Source organism: Tupaia chinensis, unplaced genomic scaffold, assembly GCF_000334495.1.
Source record: "Tupaia chinensis unplaced genomic scaffold, TupChi_1.0 Scaffold000287_1, whole genome shotgun sequence".
NCBI classification, from domain to species: Eukaryota; Metazoa; Chordata; class Mammalia; order Scandentia; family Tupaiidae; genus Tupaia; species Tupaia belangeri.
In genome coordinates this window covers 1,373,963-1,381,948 of record NW_006159771.1, presented here as the reverse complement: position 1 = coordinate 1,381,948, position 7,986 = coordinate 1,373,963, and the positions used below count along the sequence as shown (strand labels likewise).

The window sequence follows — 7,986 nt, the reverse complement described above, 5'->3', positions numbered from 1 at the left end:
GCCGTAACAGTGTTAGGGAGCTAGTCCACCGTCACGGTCCTGCCTACCTGGAAAAGCCTAGCACAGGCCCTCCACTAGCCAGTCACACCAGCAGGAACAGCTTAAACACCACCGCTGATCAGATAAGGACTGAGGGGCTGGGGCTGTGGTTAAGTGGGTGGAGTCATTTACAAAAGGGAGGCAGTGGGGCTGGGGGCGGGCTACAGACTGTGGCAAAGGTCAAAGATCACCAGGGGCAAGCTGGCTGGCTGTCCTCTGCTGTTTGGGGTCCAATGACCCTTGGGGATTGCATGGGTTACAACTTCCCAATGTGTATAGCTTGGGTTAACTTTGAGTTGCCCCTCCCCCCACACCCCCCTCTACACCCAAGATTAAAAAGGTGGTTTCCCCTCTTGCCCTGCCAAGGCTCAACTAGCATTCATCCATCACATACAAAGTCACTAAAGCAGCAGCGGCCCCTCCTTTAGGCCTCAGTTTCCTTATCTTAAAAAATGGTAGTAGCAAGACCAGAGTGCATAATAGTTAGGTGGCTAGACTTCCATGTAGTCAACCACGGTTCGAGTCTTGGACGCGGCGGCTTAAAACAGGCTGGGCGTGTGTTCATGAGGGCCCAAGATCTCAAAAGGAGCACGGAGGAGAAGGGATTGCAGGTGGCCACCCCCCCTTGGGGATGATTTCTTGCTTTCTGTCTCTCTGTATCTCTGCCCTATAGTAAAAATCTATCTTTAAAAAAAATTTTAAAAAGGTGCATCTACTGACAGGGCCAGCGTGAAGAGGTGATGAGTCAACAGATGTCACCTCCTCCAACAGGGCCTGGCACAGCCGCCCACTGCATGTCAGCTGCTCTTGTGAAAGTCCTGGATGACAAAGGGCTCAAGGCCCCTCAGGTCACTGTCACTAATGGTCTACAGACTTAACAATCACCTGGGGGCTGCCCTATCCTGTCAGGAGCAGCCCTATCCTGACACTAGGGCTATGTGGGAGAGCGCAGGGACAGAGGGGGCCTCTGGCTGGGGGAGCAGATGTTCAAACAGTAAGTTACACGGACACCTGTCAGCCAGCGCTTGTGCTCAGGCCAAGAGCAGTGGAGAAGGCTGAAGGGCTCGGCGGCTTCCCTGATAGGAAGCCAGGGTCAGAACTGCACAGGGGGGCATCGGCTACTGGGAGGCCCGAGTGGGCGGAAGCCATAGGGAACAGCCAAAACGGGAATGTGCTGGCCTCTGGCTGTGGGAGGGACCATGACCCACAGGCAGGACCTGGACTTGCAGGTTTTAAGGCACTCCCCATCCTCCGAAGGCCTCCAAAGAACCAAAGTAGAGGCCATTCGGTTGTCTGTTTTGTTCTTTTTCCTTGTGTTGTTTCACTGTTCTGGTTTAAGACCACTGACAGGCCAGCAGGTGGCATGGTGAAGGCGCTGGACTCCCACATGGCTGACTGCGGTTTGAGTCCTGAACCTGGAGGCTTGCTTTCGCACTGTCCGTCTTTCTCGCTCTCTGGCAAAATTAAAAATAAATAAATAATCATTCATAAACAATTAAGTAAATAAATAAATAAATGTTTATTTATTTATTTTTAAGACTGTTTGTCTGTCTGGCAAGCCCATGTGCCCGATATCAAAGATCTTTCTAAAAAAAGACAAATAAGATAAAATAAATAATTCTAAAAAAAAAAAAAGTCTAAAGAGCACTTGAGTGCCTCCGAGGCCACTCTGCCCTTCCTACTCCTTGGTCTGGAACTGGAGCTCATGTCCTCCTGGGGGTTTGCCAGAAGCGGCAGCTGACCTGCCTGCCCCGGCCTGCTCGAAACACCTACTTTACCCTCTCCAGGCCCCTCCTGGCATCTCGCCAGAGCCCAGCACAGACGCCACGCAGACTGCATCTCCTCCCCTCTCCATCTGTGTAGCCCGAGGGACATTAATTTACTCCATTCCTGCATGTGTCATCTGCTGTGCTGAGGGGCAGCAGGGAAAAGTCTCAAGAATAAGAAGGGAGGGACCCATCAGTTGGCATTAACAGCTACGTTGCAGGACTCCCATGTAGTCCATCGCAGTTCCGAGTCCTGGACCCAGTGGCTTAAATTCACGCCGGGCACGTGTGCGTGCGTGCCCAAGATCCCGAGAGGAGAATCCAGGAGAAGAGATTGCGGCATGGCCATCCCCCCTGGGGTGATTTCTCACTTTCTGTCTGTCTCTCTCTGTCTGGTGAGTGCACGCGCCCTATAGCAAAAACCTCTCCAAAAAAAGAAAAAAGAAGAAGAAGGCAGGGAACCATCAGTTGGCGTTAACGGCTACATCGCTGGACTCCCATGTAGTCGATGGCAGTTCGAGTCCCAGACCCGGTGGTTTAAATTCATGCCGGGCACATGTGCGTGCGTGCCCTAAATCCCAAGAGGAGAATGGAGGAGAAGGGATTACGGAATGGTCATCCCCCTGGGAGGCGATTTCTCGCTTTCTGTCTCTCTGTCTCTCTCTCTGTCTTTCTGGCCAGCACACGCACCCTACAGCAAAAACCTCTCCAAATTAAAAAAATTAAAAATAGAAAAAGAAGAAGGCAGGAAAATTAAAAAGAACTGAGAGAGAATGAAGTCCTTTGTTCACTCACTGCTTAAGCACTTTCCGCACATCTAAATTAGATGCAGCTCTGGTCACTACAGCTGCATACCTGTCCTCCAGGAGCCTAGAGCCCAGAGACAAGTCCAGCACTACCCCAACAATCCCACAAGGAAGGCCCAAGCCCGTCAGGGGGGTCAGGGAGTCCCCAGGGTGGCTTCTCCCATGGTCTCTGCAGGAGGAGCAAGTGTTCACTGAATCGACCACAGTTTCCCAACTACCCTCCCTCCCAGGCTACTTAAGTGTCACCCATTCCCCTATCCAGGCTTGAGTCTCACCCTCACTATCCAAGGCCAGAGGACCCCCTTACTCCTGCAAGGGCCCAGGAGGAGGAATGAGGGCCCTCATCATCGAGTCCTGAGACCTCTCCAAGGGCATGTCCAGAAGTCACTCTCGTATCCCACCCGCCATTCCCATGAGACAGACTGGACTCCTACCATCTCACAGAGGAGGAAGAGACTCAGAAAGGTTAAATGTTCTACCCAGGGTCACTTGGCAAACCAGTGGAGAAGGCAGGGACTCCGGAGCTCCGCAATGCACACAGGTTCAGGCAGAGAATGCCATGGTGGGGGCCAGCTGGGGTGCCCCATAACACAATGGCTCTGCAAGGCTGACCCCCGTGGGAAGGTGCCTCTTTGCATGCAGAGAGCTCCGTGAACGAGCCAGGTGCATGCGTGCCCACGGCTCGCTGAGGCTGAAGTGAGTCACAGCAGGAGGGACTCTGGTGGGAACACCTGTCTCTGTTTATGTCTCTCTACTGCCTCTCTTCCTTGCTCATGAGAGAAATAAACCTTAAAAAAAAAATACCACTGTAGTTTGAAAGGTGGCCCCCAGGAAAATATTTACCCTTGCATGCTTCAACAAGTGCTTTCTCTGTCAGGTGCCACGCTTCAGGGCACAGGGGAAACCAGAAGTCCTGGAGGAAAGCGTTTGGGGGGTGACTGGCTTAGACAAAGTAGGCAGGGAAGGGTCCTTTGAGCAGACAGACACCTAACGAGAGCTCGGGTGGTGGTGGATACTCACGTAGTGGGAGGCAGTGACCCCATTTTTGCATACCTTAAACATTTGATAATAAAATGTTTAAAAACGGGGGCTAGTAGGTGGTACGGTGGTTAAAGTGCTGGACTCCTACAGAGCCCACCACAGGAAGTCCTGGACCTGGGAGCTTGCTTTCTTGCGTTCTCTCTATGGTAAGCGCACATGCCCTATTGCAAATTAATAATAAATAAAATTAATTCTAAGAAAAAGTTTAAAAACAAGGGACAGAGAAGAGCTTGGAATGTTCATAAAGCGAAAGAACTGGAGGGGCTGCAACAGAGCGTGGAGAGCTGGCTGAGCCAGGCCAGCTGAGCGACGAGGAGGGCCAGCATCCGAGCTTTGCTCTAATGCTAAGGAAAGACGCTGACGAGTTTGTAGCATCAGCACCGTGATCCCCTCACAGCCTGCCCCAGCCTCCTGGGTGCTCCGGGGAAGGGAGGGGCAGTGGGAGGGCAGTGAGGGGAGGCAGCAGTCCAGGCAGGACCTGGATGAGGTCGAGGCAGGGGAGGACTGAGAACAGGCCAGACTAGAAAGAGTCCTCACCAGGGCTGTCTAGTAATAGTAATGGCTCCCAACCAACCCCAACTCGAAAATCAGTTTCAGGGGCTGGACTGTGGTGCAGTGGTAAAAAGTAATGCCATGCGCGGCGATCTCACATAGGAGAGTTCACAGTTCCAGTCCCGAGACCTCCCTGAGAATGCCAGGCACACGCCTGCCCTTGATTGGAGGCTGGCTGAGGCTGGGAGTGGATCGCGGTGCCAGGACACCGTGGGAGGTCCTGTCTGTCTATATCTTTCGGTCTCTTTCACTCATGGAAGAAATAAATAAACTTAACAAAATAAACAGACCACACACACAAAAAAAAACAACCCTAGATTCGATCTCCCAATTCGCTGAAGCACAGCCCCTTAAGCTCCTGGAGGTACTAGAGAGCCAGGAGGAAACATGCTGCTCCTTCTGTTGAAACTTTCCAGGTCTTCACTGTTTTCTTTATCCGCCCATCGACTATCAATCACTCCCATCAATCACTCAGGTTCAAAGCATTTCCCAAAACGTGTGACTTCAAGTGCACACACACCAGAAATTAAAGACCTGCTCAGTGTCCTAATGCAAATCTTCTTTTTCAACCCTGTGAACGCAATAAACCAAGGCAGCAAGAATCATGACTTTCAAAGGGAGCCACAGAGAGAAAACTGGCAAGACTGAGCTCTGAGAACACCTACATCACCTTCAGAAAGCAAGCTTTTTTTTTTTTTTTGAGAGGTTTTTTTGCTATAGGGTGCGTGTGCTTGCCAGAAATAGATAGAGAGAGACACAGAGAGACAGAAAGCGAGAAATCACCCCCCAGAGGGGATGGCCACGCCACAATCTCTTCTCCTCCATTCTCCTCTCGGCATCTTGGGCACGCACGCACACGCGCCCAGCGTGAGTTTAAGCTACCGAGTCCGGGACTCAAACCGCGGTTGGCTACATGGGAGTTCAGTGATATAGCCACTACGCTAACTGCTGGTCCCCAGAAAGCAACTTTTGAAACTGTTCATCCCAACCGTGGTAGGTACTGCCCACCTTCCCCAAACAGATCCAGGCCCTAAGCCCTAGACCCTGCCAATATATCTGGCCAAAGGAGCCTTGCAGATTTAATTAAGGTTACAGGTTTTATAATAAAGAGACCGGGCCAGACCATGGCCAAAAGTGCTGGGCTCCCACCAGGCCGACCACAGCTCATGTCCCAGACCGCTTGGCTTGAAAATCATGCCAGGTACATGTGCATACAATCCCAAGAGGACAATAGAAGAGAAGGGACTGCAGGGTGGCCACCCCCCTGGGGGGGGGGTGATTTCTCACCTTCCTTAAAGTAAAATTAAAAATTTAAAGCAAGTGGCACAGTGGCTAACGGGCTGGGCTTTCACATGGCTGACCGTAGTTCGAGTCCTAGACCTGGTGGCTTGCTTTCTCACTTCCCCTTTCTTGCTCTTTCTGTCTGTCTCTGGTCAAATTAAATCATAATAATACGAACAAAATAAATAATTTAAAAGTACGATGATGCCAGTGGACCCGGTCTAATCTAAGCCTGAAAAGCAAACTATTTTCTCCGGGTGAAGTCAGAGGGGCCACACAGAAAGGACGAGAAGAAATGCAAGCAGCCTCTATGAACAAAGACGGACCCTGGCTAACGGCCAGTAAGGAAAGAGGACACCTCCATCCTACAAGCACAAGGGACTGAATTTAGCCAACCTCAATGGACTCGAAAGCAGATTCTACTCCAAGCCTCCAGCAAGAAATGAATGCACTCTACCAACATCTTGATCATCCTTGTAGGTCCCTAAGCAAGAGACCCGACTGAGCCTACCTGGACCTCTAACCCATGTGGCTTTTTTAAAAAAAATTATTTATTGCAGATCAACAGATGGTGTCATGGTTACATTGCTGGACTCCCATGCCACCAGCTGGCCCAATAAATGAACTTTTTCCTTTTTTGAAAGAGATTTTTGCTGTAGGGTGTGTACACTTGCCAGAGAGACAGAAAGCAATAAATCACACACACACACACACACCGCCCCGGGATAGCCACGCCGCAATCCCTTCTCCTCCATTCTCCTCTCAGGATCTTGGGCACGCACACACACGTGCCCAGCATGAGGTTTAAGCCACCAGGTCTGGGACTTGAACCACGGTCGACTACATGGGAGTCCAGCAACATAGCCTTTACGCCCACTGCTGATCCCTAGTATTTATTTTAATTTGACCAGAGAGAGAGAGAGAGAAGGGAGGGGAGTGAGAAAGCAAGCCGCCAGGTCCGGGACCTGAACACCCAAACCCCGGTTGGCCATGTGGAAGTTCAGCGCCCTTAACCACCAAGCCACCTGCAGGCCCTCCCCCATGTGGTTTTAAGATGCTAAATTTGCAGTAATTTGCTACATCAGGAAAAAAAAGTACACAAACCCCGACCTGGGGCGGGGGAGAGCCCAGTTCTCCAGGAAGCAAAAGGAAGCTGAATTATGAAGTACCCAGCAGTCACGGCACCCTCCATTAGGCTCCCGGCAATCTGACACTTCCCCAGCCCTCCCCAGTTTTCTTTGATGACAACTCATTATTCCGGTTCTTAAATTCTGGGCTTTCCTGCAGAGGAATCCTTGCCCTGGAGGCTTTTCTTGCTGGAACAATGAAGTGGGCTATCCCTCCGGATTTCACCTACAGACAAACACTGTTAACTGATCCTGCCACATCCGCAGAATCATCCAAGGGCTACTCCACAGCAGCGGGGTCCAGAGCGAACTCCACAGCCTCGCTCTGTCCACTGCACCCAGTGCTTTCCCGGCATTCAGCCCAGCTTCCTTCCTTCCTCCTGCTTCACCCCACCCCCTCCGCCTAGTTAGTCATCAGGGATCGGCTCTTCTCCCTTTTCTCTGGAATCTCTCCTCCTCTCCCATGGTGTCTCCTGCAGGCCTTTGTAATCTCCTGCCCGATTGGGTCCATCGACAGCCACTTTGTGGGGCAATGAGGTAGGTAGTGACCCAGAACGAATACAAGAGTGAAAAACGACAGGTCTCTGGCCACCTCCCCAGCTCCAATCCCTCCTAACATCCTAACTGGTTCCTCTGCTCTGTTCTTGATCCACCTCCAGGGATCTTCCCAACACTGGCATTTCATGACCTCAAAGCAAGCCACGGGCTAAGCCCACGTTCAACTCCTTAGCACAACACCCCACCATCTCTAACGTGTTGGCACCTGCCCACCCGCATTCCACCCCCCTGAACCGCCTTACTCCTCAAACCGCAGAACTCTCTCCGCTTACAAGGTCCTGCACGCATCGAGCGCTCAAACTTCCCAACTTCTCAGCTTACAGCCCTAGCTATTCACACCTACCTTGTCTTTCTAGAACTCAATGTGTCACCTACCCCCCCCCCGCAGCATCCAAAAATCCCAGGGGGCACCAAGAAGATTGCACTGTAAGAGCTTTTTACTAACGATGCAATTCCCCGGGAAGGGGCTGTGTTGTCAGGCAAATTTGTGGCGAGCACAACACCCCGGTATGTTCGGGGAAAACAGCTTAACCAAAGAAGCAGGAGATGGCAAGAGGCGAGAGTTCCACGGCGGCGGGGGGCTGGGAAGCCATGCCCGGCTCTCCTCGCTCCCCCAAGAACTGCTGATCGCTCCCCGACAGCCGCTTCCTGCCAGGCTGCAGCGAAGTCCACACTCCGCTGGGGGGGGGTCCCTGTCCGTCCCCGCCGCTCATAGCCCCGAACATCTACCCTCCCGACCGTATCTCCCTCCCACCCTCCTCCCATCTTTCTCGCGCTCCGATGCGCTTTTCTGGAGAGAAACAACGAAACCCCCAA

At 52.0% G+C, this 7,986-nt stretch overlaps 1 protein-coding gene across 1 annotated transcript in view; it reads right to left on the bottom strand.

Moving 5' to 3' along the window:
- Positions 1-7,986, bottom strand: part of MED15 (mediator complex subunit 15) — a gene marked incomplete in the record, with an annotated part of 93,357 nt that overhangs the window by 84,855 nt on the left and 516 nt on the right.